Consider the following 12938-nt stretch of genomic DNA (forward strand, 5'->3'; position numbering starts at 1 on the left):
TTTAGCGGTAATTTGTTATGTGACAACATCCTTTATCTGTATTTCATAGCTATTTTAATACAAATCCAGCCAAAAATGCAAAAAATATGAAGAGGTTTACAAACTTTCCATTTGCCACTTTAGAAGTTACACAAAGCAACAGAGCTACATCTCACAAGTCACAGATAAAAGATGAATTATAGCTGCTGGTTTAAACCTCAACCTTTGGATGTCACTGCGATTAAGCGTTGTTCATGTAGCTGCTCACAAACCCATACCAGCTCTCCTATTGCATGCTGACTCCCAAAGTACAGAAGCTCGGAGTTTGACCAAGTGACATGAACATGATCAAAATGTGGAATGTAACACAGCAATACTCTCCACGAGGAGAGGGGAACAGAATGTCGATCTTTTACCCAATAACATCTTCCAAACTGTATGGAGCAGGTTGGGTAGGACGTACCTTTGCCATGTGATTGGCCACACGGAGCCATCGCCGTCTGTACTCATGTATGCGACATCTTTTCACTCGGCGCTGGTCGATTGGCCTCCGGGACAAGCTGACCCTCTGTTTGTGTGCAAGTTCATGTTCTCTTTGAGATCCTGCTGATATGTTTTCTTCCTCAGATCTTGGAAAATGACAATTGTGGGGGAAAGAAAAAAAAAAAAAAAAAGGAAATCCAACAAAAGCACATTCTGCTTTCATCTGTGAAAATGCATCTTGTACAGTCGAGCAAGTGCTTATGCGATAGCATTGTGAAATGTAATAACCCTTAATTGCACAACTGCTTATTTATGCTGAATTAATATCTTGTCACTGTACCAGCCACTATGTAACCAATAACTGAGAACAATGTAATACCTCTCTCTTTAATTAAAACCTATTCTGAAACTCGTCGGTGTGTTACACAACACATTTGCCCCATGACTCCTGAACACAAAATAATTCAACTTGAACAACAGAGCCGAGCAGCGGAGTGGGTTTTCCCTGACGGCACACACAGAACAGAGAGCCGGAGGCGGCTCTAAATCTAATTCCACCGCGCCCCCTCTCCACTTTTTACTGCAGGGTATACTCCCTCTCGGGTTTTACTGCAGGGTAAATAAGCTGGTCTCACAGGGGTCTTTTGTGACAGCATGGAAACCCCTGGAAACACACTGCACGCTCCGCACACACATAAACCTGATGCTGAGGAAGCCACAGAGCAGATTTACTTGCTCACTTTCTCACTATTCTCTCTCTCACTGACCTTGTGCACTATAGCTGCAGCGACACACACATGCACAATCCCCCGATCACCCATTATCCTTCCTCCGACTCCTCCTTGTTCCTCAACTCAGACCTTGTTATAGCTGTAAGTTATGGAAAAAACAACAGCAAATCAAATTATCCAGCCCCTGTCCCCATTAATAGATGGATCATTTTAGCAAACAGTCGTCCTTTCTGTTTCAACCACAGAAAAGTGGCCCGCTAGCTCATTTAATCATAGGTGGAATTTAAACTCAGTGTTAACTGATATCCACCATATCATAAGAAAATCACCGCTGTCGGATCTAAATTCTTCTACTCTGTCATACAATGTATATAACTTACAATAGGAAAATAAATATGTAGAGCTGAGAACAAAGTTGACGGTAAAGTCATTAACAGAGGACCAATCAATCAGTGTGATTTAGAGGTCTGGAAACGAGTAGAAATGACATCATGAGCTCTAAATTCTCTTACTCTCTGGTGTGCTAACAAAGACAGAAGCTCATTTTCTTTCTTTGTGTGTATTTAGTTAAAAAAAAGAAAATCCATTGGCACAAATCCTTTTAATCCTTTTATTGTTGGTTCTATTCTTCACTGTCTTTGCAAAAGGTCAAACATTAAGTTAAAAAGATGAACAGGTGAAGATGACGACATGCACTTAATGTGGGATAAAGTGGTGCTGCATGATGGTGCCGCGGAGATGGAGACTGCTGACGCAGAACAAAAACCTTAAATCAAAGCTCTTTATGATCAAATACTTGTGCATCACTTAACATTCAAGTCAGCATTTGTGTCTTGGATTGTCGACACTTTGGAATTCCAGGAGATTTAAGGAGAAAAGTTTTATGATGAGAGATAAGGTTTGAGTGCACACCATGCATCAGTCATAATGACGCCTCCGACACGTCCTCTAGAGTGGAAGAGGTTAAGTATGACCTCTTCCCCTGCAGTCCATCTCAAGAGGGCTGAGAATTATTACCCTGCAGGATGTTTTCAAAATAGGCCCCGTCATAGACGATTGGGAGTCTGAGAAAAACAGAGGAATGAATTCCAGCTTGTGTTTCCTCATGAGCCAGAAAGATTAAACTTGCACTGATAAAGGACAACTACCAGAGACCTTAAGAGCTTTTTATGGGAGCTGGAAGATAAGGTGGGTTAGAGGGCCTGCAGTATTCTCACAAGTGACGCAAAGCAAAAACAAGACACATTCTCATACGTTTTTAAATTATTCTCATAACTCCCCGCTGCTTTGCAAAACACTCAGTTAAGTTAAAAACACAAGCATCTCACTTAGTTTTAGTTGTGGTTGTTTGTAAAGCGCTCTATAAATTAAGTTGAGTTGAGGTGAGTTATTGGCAGGTAAATATCCAAATACTTGTAGTTGCACATTGCTTCAGTGGTGAAATGATGTCCTATCATGGTTTGTGAGAGGACATGCTTTTAACTTCCCATCACACTGTTTATAATGCGACTGTCCACTCCAGGACTGCTGTCCAGTGGCTCTCTGACCCTGACGAGCATCTAGTGGCTGCAGGAAGCATCACCTTCTACATAAAAACACCCCTGACTGACTAATATGTCTAGTGCTGGCTTGTGAAGGGGCGGAAATTTCATGATTTGGCCATCTCGATCTTTGTAAGAGTAGCTTTATGTTGGTAAAAATGGCAGCATAAGAGCAGCAGTGGAGACGGTACAAACTCAAAGCAGAACAATAGCAAAAAGACACCACAAAGCACAGTAGATGGGGACAGGCTCTCTGCTTCCCTTTTGACATTAAGTATGTATGCAGTAATTTAGCATGAAAATCATGCAGAAGCTCCCATTAATACAAAATTGATGTCTGCAATATCTCATTGTTTCTCAACAGAAATAGTGGCATTACCCTGTAGATGCTCTTCTGAACTGAGCCGAACTGTCTCCGTGCTCAAAAATGTGTCACGTGATTTAGTTTCAAGCAGCAAAATAAATGAGCACTAATGTGTTTTCTGAGTTGTTGTTGTTGACCGTGGCCTTTACAAGTCAACCCCATACGGCTCCTCTCTGATGACAGCCCACTGACGGAGACACAGAGAGCTATTCATCTGCTCTCTGGGCCGCATGTCACTTTTGTGGCTTTCCAAACTTTCAAAAACCACAGACTTGTCAAAGAAAGGCGATCGTGATTATGGTGTCCTCTTGTATGGTCACTTGCAATTATCTTATGTTGGCTATTTGAAGCGTCAGCTGGACTCCGGGTTTTCTCCTCTGAGCTCCAAGTGGTGTCTAGAGTTACATCTGACGCTGCTTTGTGCAAATGATTTAATTTACCAAGTCAGGCGGTGAATTTGATTTCATTTTCTGGTCTGTTCTAATGTGTGTGTTTAGTCTGAAAACTAATACACCACAAGATACACACCACATCGCCACAAAACCTCGTCTGTAGTTCTATTAGCAGTACAAAGGTCCATGTACATGATTCCAGTACGAAATAAATACCAGCCACATCACAACAGTTTAAGATTTTTTAGACCAGATTTAATTCAAAGAAAACACATGACTTGAGAATTATTAAACAATACAAGGTTGTGTGCACTGGGTTGCAAAACAAGAGGTTCATGACCATTTTCTTTTTCTTTTTACTCAGTTAGTTCTATTTGGATTAAAATGATCGGACCGGATTGCCAAGAACAGACAAAACCAAATGTTTTATGTGAGAAATTCCACAAAATCAGACAGAAACAATTCTTTGTTGTTAGATTTTATAGGTTGAAGGAAAGAGAAACATGCTGAGGAGTTGTGTATGTAAATGTTCTCATTGAAGTGAAGGTAATTTGAGTTTACAGGCGATCTATCATTGATCGAATGCTGCGTAGGATTTCATCAAAAATAGAAATGTGTCACTCTTCCAAGGACTTGTTTAAATCAGCCATTCAAATAGAAACAGAGTTATTTGTTTATCCTGTTTAGACATGCCAGAAAATTTGAGCAACATTGTATTTTAAACGTTTGGTTTGGAGCACCAAGTATTGAATCCATCAACAGGATTCAGAAAAGGTCTTTTCCGTGACCATAATTCACTATAATTATCTTGTGACCTCGCCGAGCAGCCAGAGTAAATGAGCACCTGTCAATGGACATAAACCTTGGTTTTTTTGATGGTCTTTACCAGCGGGAACAATGGCACATATGTGCCTCAAGACATTAAAACTACATTATAGTTTATTGCTATTTCAGAAGAGTCATTGAGCACACAAAAAATAAATAAAATGGTGCTGAACAGAGAATGCACATTCAAATCTTCCACTATTTCAGCAGCAGTTTTTCATATGTCAATTTCATGGTCATCAATGATGGAATATTTGGTGGATTTTTTTTGCAAGATGAACAGAAAAAAATTGTAAAGAGCAGCAAAAAAAGGCTCCTTGTAAGCCGAATGATCTGTGTCACTGAGTGGCAAGGACGATGTTCTCTTTGTCAAACTCCCTCCTAAATCACACGCCACATCAGAGAAAGGTTGATTAACACCTGCTTTCAATTAGGTGACTTTCCCATCAAGCTTTGGGTGTAGGGAGGTTGAGAAGCCTCATGCCTCGTCACGTCGAAGATGTTGCTGAATTAGAAAGCTATTAAATCAGAGGAGCAGACGCACGGCGTTGCGAGGGGCATCGTTTGTCTTCATTTGAGCCGGCCCTCCATGATCATCTCCACAGGGGCGGCTAATTGAAAAAGGGCCTCAGAAATGCGATTGTTAGCAGCGATAATAATTTATTACTTTCAGCTTGTGGAGTCCAGGGAGTCATTTGTATTCATTAGTGTAAATTCAAATTATGTTTGCGATTAAAATGTGACTTTGACAGGCGGAGGGGCCTCAGACAGGGACAGGCGCTGATGAGACCTTTGCTCCGGGTCACTGCCTCCCACATTTGCCGCTTGCTAAATACGGGCTGGAGGAGCCTTTTTAGCCTCACCACCATCAATCTGTGTCTGATTCAAGTTGAGACGTTAGCTTTGATGGCCTCGACTTGGGTGTCTCTGTGCACGCCGAGTGCATTGAGTAGGCAAATTACCTTACCTTCTGAAAGACAGCACCAATCACATGTAAACACTGGCGCCGCTAACCTGAGAGTCATTCTCCTCTCTTGTCTTTTATTTAGCCAGTAGGTGGTTATTAGTTGTTATTCTTGACTAATATTGACCAAGCTTTGCTCTAAATGTCAGGCTGTGATTTCTTTGACATCGAAGAGGAGATGGCAGTTAAGTAGGTCAGTGTCACTATGATGAACATCAACCATGGCGGGTCAGTGACTGGGCTGCTCTTCCACTTGCCCGCCGCCTGTCACAGACCACTGAGCCAGAGGAGGCGACGGAGCTGAGTGCTCCTTTATTGAAGCCCGGTAAATTACTCCAGTATACAGGCTGTCACCACATAAAGTGAGGAACTTTATCAGATGTATACTGCCAAAGGTCATATTTTATTGACCTGACAGGTCTCTGGCGGGGGCCTTCTGGAGAGGCTGACAAGACTGGTGCAAATGCTTACGTCTAAAGACTGTCCATGTTGGACACGGAAATGTCAAGTGAAGCAGTTTGAAGGCAAGAACACCCAAGATATTTTAGACTTTATATTCAATTTTTTATCTGAATTTAGTCATACAATTACTTAGTGGTGATATAGAAAAGAACATTCCAAGTGTGTCAGGTGTCAAGTCTGTTATCTAGGACTGCATTGTCGAGACTCTTCTGGGTTCTTTCTCATCTATATGGTTAGGTTTTCTCGATTTACTTTCACAATCCAAAGACAAGTCCACTTTTCTTCTCTCGTTCCAGTCTTTATTTTACTTTAATTTATTTTTGTTGTTGTTGTTGTTGTTAATATTACAAAAAAATTGTAACAGCAATAGATATAATTATATATCACAAATGAAGAGACACTGGATTTGTGTTTTCTTTCTCATATTTCTTTTTCATTGCTGTTGTTAACGTTTTCATGCCTGTTTGAAACACACCACAACATGTTCATACTGACTGTGGGTTTGCTTGTAATGTTCATATTTTCCTAATAAATAAATCTAAATCTAAATTTTAAAAAAGTACCACAAAGAATGAACAAATCAGTAACTTGTATTTTATTATTGCTATGCTTCTTAGCAGTAACCCTTCCAGTATTGGAAAGCCTCTTAATTTCTCCTTTAAATGTTGCTAGATTTGTAAAAAAAAAACAAACAAACATGTATTTGTGTGATGGGCACCAGAGTATGTATGTGGCAAATGCTGATTACAGAATTGTGTATCATCCACACAGCGGTGTGAGATGAGTCTGTTTACCCAGAGGTGTCAGACTATTGTGGATGTCTGATTCTTCCACATAATAAGGCTCCTGTTGTTGAAATAATGCAGAAATACTGTGTTGTGTTTCCTCATATTTTAACCACGTCAAAGAAAAAACAGTCAATAGCAGAATAAGCTATTTGGCATTGGCAGTGAAGATTTGACACATTTTTCATGGATACAACTCACATACTCAGCTCTGCTGCGCATCCTACAAATTCATGTTCCGTACGAAAGTAAGGGAAATAAACAGGGTTTACAATTGTAAAAGGTTTATTTTAGATAAGTGCTGTCACAACAAAAAAATATACGAACGCACTTTTTGTGCCCAGTTTATGTTGAGTCAGCCAAAAACTCTGGTGAACGTACAGTAAGTGTTGCTGGAGGGTGTACTGTGCTTTCTCTTCTGTGCTTCTTCATTCACTCCCCTGTCTGGATGATGATGATGATGATGATGATGATGATGATGATGATGATGATGATGATGATGATGATGATGATGATGATGATGATGATGAGCAATAATTGTCTAAAGACCCATTTTAAAGCTGGCAGAAGAATGCCTTCAAAGTAGTTGAATTGCAGGGAAAACAGTGAAAGAGAGTGATTGTATTTAAAGAATATTTAACTTTCCCCCCAAAAAATGTCTCTTCCTATTATATGTCATCACAGGCGTCTCAGTGCATTTTAGGACTGAATCATTTTTCTGACTCAGTCACGTCTAATATAGGAGTTGTACCTTTTAAAAACTCTCGGCGCTCTGAGTTACAGGAGGCACAGATCAGCCTGAACACAGTATGTCTGCTCCTCTGAAGCGTCCGTTCCCCTTACAGGATTTCCAGTATCCACCCCCACCCCCCACCAACCTTCCTCAGACTCTACTGCACAAAAACAGATTTCCCCTTTCAATTATGCACGAAACACATACTTCAACAACGTCATACCTTTCTATGCAAACATGGGAGACATGCAAACATACACACACAGCTGTATACCTGTGGAAAATCCCAGAGTTTCCTTCTGACCCTGAGCCGCACTCAACGGGAACAGGAGCACCAACTTGCATCAATAGAGCTTTTCTCTTTGGCAGAGGGAAACCTCATACACGCACACGCATCCACACAGTCTGCCTGGGTACACACTCACAGGGCAACCCCCTCATGCACTCCCACGCTACAGGACTCAGTAAATGTCAGACCGTGGGAGAGAAGGTTTATCTTGGAGCCTTGTGGTATTTTTGCACCTTTACGTACTGCCTCACACACATGCTCCCACGTGTACACATGCACACAATGCGTGTGCATATATATATATATATATATATATATATATATGATCCTTGTCAATAATGCCACTGAGGTGTGTTTACTGACCAGGATCCTTTTGTCAAGGACATTTCTAATGACTGCTAAGGCATTTATCTAATGTTTCTAAAACAAAGTTAAAAAGAGGTATTTCTCATCACCTACTGCAGTGACTGATGAGTCAGCTCATATTCAGTATTCTGCCTTGGTAGCTCTTGTCAACGCGAACAGAAATCTCACAAAACGAAATTGCAGATTTCAATGCTAAGCAACATGTTAGTGTAGTATGTTCCAGTGCATGGGCAGCTGTTGTTTGTTTCTTTAACATCCTAAAATTGGCTGTGTGTTTGCCACAGGAATGGCAGTGGCTGCAAGTGAGAGGGGTGACGGAGCCATGACAATGCCTGTCTCACTTCCTGCTGTTCCACACAGGAGCCTAAACTACTAATGGCCCCCTAATGTATAAATGCCATTCTGCAGGCATTAGTCACACTTTGTCTCTCTGTAACACACACACACACACACACACACACACACACACACACACACACACACACACACACACACACACACACACACACAGACACACGTTTGTATAGCGATACTTGTAGGGGCTCATACAATCACATTATACATTCCCAAACACTTTAATGGAAATATAAACCTCACAACTAACTGCTCAACACCAGCCCAGTCCCTAACCTCAACCTTAAACTCATTGTAACCTTGACTTCACAACCAAATCAGAGCCGTTAATCATAAGCCTGAACAATTTGTTTTTAAGATTGTCAGGTCCTACAATGTACCCCTCAAATATTGTGGGCTCTCAGGTTTCAGTCCCCTCAAGGACTGTAAAACAAGAGCATGCACTCAAACATGATCACACACACACACACACACACACACACACACACACACACACACACACACACACACACACACACACACACACACACACACACACACACACACACACACACACTCACAAGGGCAGATCTATCTAAGGCATTAGTCACAGTGGCAGCCCTGCCTATGGTTGGATTGCAGATGAGGGCCAAGGCCAGGGGCTGAGGGTCTAAATTTTCTTGCACAAACAATACGTGTCAAAGGGGCCCATCAGAGGCATTCTTTGAGAATGGGAATATGTTGTTTAGAGAACAAAGAGAGGGCAGCAGGACTGTGCCAGAGACGGGCGAAGATAGAGATGTGTATATCTCGATGTGCAGATTGTGATTGTAATGTGTGTATGTTTTCCACGAGTTTGCATCACAACGCAATTTGTTGAGATGAGTAAATCCAAAGTATAGAGAGATGAAGTCTGTTTTGTATTCTGGAGAAGGAAATGATCAAACATGCAACAGTGCGGGGGCTCCATGTGAATCTGCAGAAAACGAAAATCTCTTTCAATGTTTTTCCGTGATGCTGTTCAGCAAGACCTCAAGCAGGGAAAGACAAAGGCCTCCTCATTGCCCTGGGAGTTTTTGACAGCTAAATATCTTCATTCACACACAAGGCATTGCAAATGCAAATTGCCATTTAGGTGCATGTATGCAAGAAAAGGGACGGTCATTAATCTCTATTTTAAGCATCATTTATCATAGTTCAAATAAGACTGCATGAGAGGCCATTAATTATGCATATTAAGTAAAATCCTTGTGTAACAATGTGCGTTTTGTATGTTGTATTCACATGAAAGTGTGTGAGGGCCCAAGTGCCTGAATGTGACCTTACCCAAACTTACTGACATTTTCCCACACATGTCAAGAAAGCTGCATGAGCTGACAACCAAAAAAACACTTTGATAAATTCATCATCTTCCTCTTTCCACCCACATACATGATCAATCAAATTTCTTTTATAGCCTCTTGAGGCACAGTATACTGGTTGTCAGAGAGGTAGCGGGGGCCCGTAGAAAAGATATATGGTGCATTTTGGCGGGAAACTTTAAATTAGACATAAAATTTGTATGTGATATGTTCAAAAGTAGAAACTTAAAAAGAACTCAGCAATAACCAACAGCTAACAGATGGCCCCGGGTCAAGAACCTGTCATGCTGCTGCAAAAGTACAAACCTGTATTTCAGTCTATTTAACAATTAGGGACCCTCGCAGCATGGGACATGGGCATCATTATTGCAGAGCATCAATCAGACCCCTGAAATCAACCGTGGCCAGCTATTGCTGAACTGTGACTACTCTAAGCCTGTGACCTTATAACAGAGGCTGTAAAACACATAAGAGGGCTTTTATTCACTTCTTTCAGTTTCACGTGATTCTTCTATCATATTGCTTTTCTTTGGTGAGCAAACAATTTAACAGTCTGGCCCTTGTAGACACTCTTCATATGTGTTGAGCCACAGACTGTGACTACCAGCCAAGACAAAATTGAGGACATTATTTCCTCGTTTTCATCAGAAAAGGTTGTGTATGGTTTGGCATGTGCGTGTATTTCTGTAGGCTGTGATGTCAACGTGTGTGCGTGTTAGAACAACAGTGTTTCTCTCAAGTGGCTGGAAACTGTAACAAGCTTGTGGTCGTCGGAGGGGGATTCCATAAGAAAACACCTCACCAGGGCTTTCCTCGACATCCTTTTCCTCCACCCACGCCGGCACCAGCACTCATACACCCTAATGGACCGCGACGTGCATACATGCAGCAAGTGTGAGGCATGCTAATTTATGCCTCTCTTGGATAAATATAAAACCATGGAGGGACTTTGCTCTTTGTTTACATTCAGTGATGATTTTGGGAAATGTAATAGTTGTGGTGCAGGAGTGCGGCCGTGCTGAGCATCACCCGGACCCGGAGACATCTTTCACTCTCTGAGAATCACAAGTGAGAGATATTAGGTCATTCTTAAAATATAATGAGGACTTTGTTAACTATACTGTAAAGAAAAGCTTGTTACTATAATCAATCCTATGTATTTCTCATTAAATCCATATTTGACTCCCCACTTCACTTTTGGTTGTGTATGCTACGGTCTCTCGCTGGTTGTAATGTTTCACACCTCTGCAGGGCCGGGCAAAGTGGAGCAGTGTTTCCCAACTCCATGAAACACATTTTCCAACATCTTACACGTTTCGGCTGTTTACCAGGTAAAGACCCCTGAGAGAACACAGGCTGGAAACTTAAACGAGGAACGCTATTTAATAAGTAAATGGGTTGGGGTGGGGGTGAGGAGCGCGGCGGGGGCTTCTGCTATTTGATTTCACATTGTAATATAAAGTTGGCCTGGAATTAACAGTATGGAAACTGCAAGAGTATGTGGAATACAGCCACTTTTGACGGTGCAGGGTGAGAGACAATGATTTAGATTTTTAATTCCTATAATGGGATATTAGCTATCAATCTCAGCATACACTGCTCAAAAGTAGCACATTTTGGAGTGGCTTCTTATAATACTTCCCACAAAACAGAGCAGACATTGGCTACTGTAGACAAGCACAATGAACTTTGCTATGGAATATCAAGGAAAGTTGCAAGTTAATGGTTTTCTTCCAATAAATATTTTGGTTGTATGATAATTTACTGAATGGATTTATTTTTGGTACCTTTTACAAGACAGGGACAAGAATGGTACACCTGTTTGGACGTCGCCATACATCTGACAGCCTTTACTTTCCATTGCAATTGTCCATTACCTTACACTTTCCAGGATACCACCAAAGATGATTCATTCATCTTTTCCATCTTGGAACACACACACACACACACACACACACGCACGCACACATGCACGCACGCACGCACAGACACACACACACACACACACACACACACACACACACACACACACACACACACACACACACACCAAAATGAAAAGGATTTTCTCCTCAACTTGGGCCTCTTCCTGCGGGAGTTTATTATTCTCTTTTCTTTCTCGGTTGACATGCCATGTGCTGTTATCTTTGAATAACATGTTAAGACATTTTTAAATCCAGTGATACATTTGATGACAACAGCTGGTTTGCTTGGCTTTGTGTTTCAGTGTCAAGGTGTGTCTCACATTATTTAACTGACAAACCTTAGACTTTTGTCTGCTTTCTTTTTCTACTTTTCATCCAAAAACAAATGTCACTATACTTCCACAATATGTCCAACTGACTTTGAGCACGGGACCCCATTTCTGCAGCAGATGGTTCACCTTGTGCTTTAGCACTTATAACTCTTGTTACTTACAGTAGGCTTTACCTTTTGCTTTATGACGGTCTTGCAGCACTTTTGTAATGTGTTAGCAGCGGGCCCGGGTCATTGGCTGCTGCTTTGAGGCCTCTGTGTTCTCTTAGGCCTCTCCTTTCCCAGCTCCTCTCCCCTGAAGCACTGTGGGTGTGTTTAGAGCATGCTCAGCAGGCTGCCCTCAATCACAAAGCTCTGTTCTTCCACACTCCGAGGCTGCCAGCTGGTGAGAGTGGGCAGAGTGGGAGTATGTGTGTGTTTTGAGAAAAAAAGAAAAAAAAACTGAAAATGCCCATGCTGAAACAAAAAAACATAGCAGCTTTATCAACTCCTCCCTGCTGACGCAACTGGAGTGGAGAGGAATGAAACACCAACTTGGATGCAGAACTTGGATCTTGAAGTCGAGTAAATCAACAAGCTGGACTCATTAGACTCCGCACTGCAGGTTATTTTATCTCCCCAGCAGGCAAGTAAGGCTGATAAAGCTCCTCCAGTCCGTAGCCGCTTCACAATCGAGAAAAAAGAACATAAAATACAAAGAGAGAATAAAGTGCTGGCTTTGGAGTTTCAGGAATCCAAATTAACTGTGGGTCATGTCATGACAGAGCCTTGCAGCAGTAAAGCAGGAAAACAAAACGGCTGAACTACATCACCTTTCTGGAGCAGTGGGCAGATCAAGCAGTCTCATGGGAACTCACATGGTCCCGATGACCCGCCCGCCATGAAAGCCTTTTATAGAAACATGCAGGTTCTCAAGCAGAAGAGCAGAATAAAGATAAAAGACATGGGAATGTGAAAATGAACGACACAGTTTCCAGTTTTTGTTGCGACCAAATGATGCACACCCTGTGGACCTGGCTCGACTGCATGTCAGTTGGTTGATGAGCATCAACATCCGATCCAGTCAAAGTCTTC

This window comes from Blennius ocellaris, assembly GCF_963422515.1.
Source record: "Blennius ocellaris genome assembly, chromosome: 13".
Taxonomy (NCBI): domain Eukaryota; kingdom Metazoa; phylum Chordata; class Actinopteri; order Blenniiformes; family Blenniidae; genus Blennius; species Blennius ocellaris.